A 1684-nucleotide genomic window follows, 5' to 3' on the forward strand; every position below is an offset into this window, starting at 1 on the left:
GACAGTTTGCTTGTAGCTGTGCTCTCTTGATCATCTTCCAGATTATGAAAACCATTAGATTTCCCTCCATCTATTTGATCAGTTATACGACGGGCTAAAATGTGAGCACAGGTGCATTATGGGTGCCATTCAGAGAAACTGATCGAAATGTTATGTAAGCTACTTTTCCATCTTTTCCTTTATTAATGTCAATATATTCATTCATTTTATTTATCTTTTAATACTTGACTGTAATTGTGAATTCTTTTATCGACATAAAATACGTTTAAATTATTATCAAACATATTTACATTATTAATTAGGCTCTAGATTATAAGTAACATGATACCATTTTACAGTAAGGCCTCATGTCTTAACATTAGTTGATGCATTAGCTAATATGAACTAACAATGTTTTGTTTTATCGTCTTATTTCACACACTTCACAGTGTGTCAACAAATGTTAAAAGATGCACAACTTTTGATTTTGCTATTTATGACTGTTATAGAAGAACTGTTTTTAGTTTGTGTAAACTGATGTAGGAAACTAATGGCAACAAGTTAAACCTTACTATAAAGTGTTGCAGAAAATAATATTGGTAATATGCTTTGTCTTCATTCTCACGATGGGAGTTTAATGTTGTTCACCTGCAGGCTCCGTATGGCCAAGCACTAGGATGTATCTATTTATTTATGTTTTCCTCTCAGAGCTGGTGGAATATTTCCGAGCGCAGATCCGAGAAGACCCAGATGTGGCTTCGGCGGTGGCTGCTATACGATCCCTGCTGGAGTTCCTCAAGAGGGATCAGAGTGAGTTTAGTCTCGTGTTCAGGGATGTGAGATGCGCATGTTAACTGACGCTTGTCCTTCTCTAGGCGAGACCATCCTCGGCCTGTGAGAGAACATGACAAAGGCCATCCATAGACTAGAAGAGACGGATTCATCGGTGGCTGTGTCGTCTGGAGGAGAGCTCTTCCTGCGCTTCATCAGCCTCACCTCACTGGAACATCCGGTCGGTTCAGCATCGCAGGCAGTCTAGTTGCTCTTTTTAATATTACGGCTGTTTGGTGAATTAAGATCGTGTCTTACATTCCAAGTAGGGCTGCACGATTTTTTTTTCTGCGATATGGAAAAAAAAAAATCAGATGATTTCAATAGCTTTATATTTGAAAAACAAAAAACTATGATTTTGTAGGCGAGTAAATCAACAAATTGCAAGCATAGATAAATAACAGAACAAAGATACAAATTAAATAAGCAGTGCTTTATATTTTTCAGGTAAGTCTAACAGTATTCAGGTACAGAAATTGACTAATCAAATGTAAAATAACACTGCGTAGTTTTCACTATAAATTAAATCTGAACAAATCTGTGTTAAAGCTACAGAAGTGATTTTTCTTTGTGTTTTGTTGTTTGATTTACGTTCATGAACAGAGAAAGCAACAGGAACATTAAACTGCTGTGAACCGATATACTGTTACACATCCATTTTCTTTCTCAATTGTTTTCCTTCACCTAAGCTATAAGCAACTGCGTTTACAACGATACTTGCAGAGCACAGTATTTCAGGCACAAATAGATGCAGAAGTTAACAGAATTCAGTGTTCAAGTGTATCTGCGGGTCTACACCGGACGCGAGCGGCGCAACAAAATACAATAAAACCCATTATAATCAGTGATGCTGTCTGGATGTGGCGCGGCGCAA

General features: G+C 37.4%; 1 pseudogene; it reads left to right on the forward strand.

The window, feature by feature from the left end:
• The first annotated feature begins 512 nt into the window (after positions 1-512).
• The window catches only part of LOC107556019 (translation initiation factor eIF-2B subunit alpha-like), an 11872-nt pseudogene continuing 10700 nt past the window's right edge, over positions 513-1684 (forward strand).

The sequence above is a fragment of the Sinocyclocheilus grahami genome, unplaced genomic scaffold, assembly GCF_001515645.1.
Source record: "Sinocyclocheilus grahami isolate Dianchi unplaced genomic scaffold, SAMN03320097.WGS_v1.1 scaffold553.1, whole genome shotgun sequence".
NCBI lineage: Eukaryota > Metazoa > Chordata > Actinopteri > Cypriniformes > Cyprinidae > Sinocyclocheilus > Sinocyclocheilus grahami.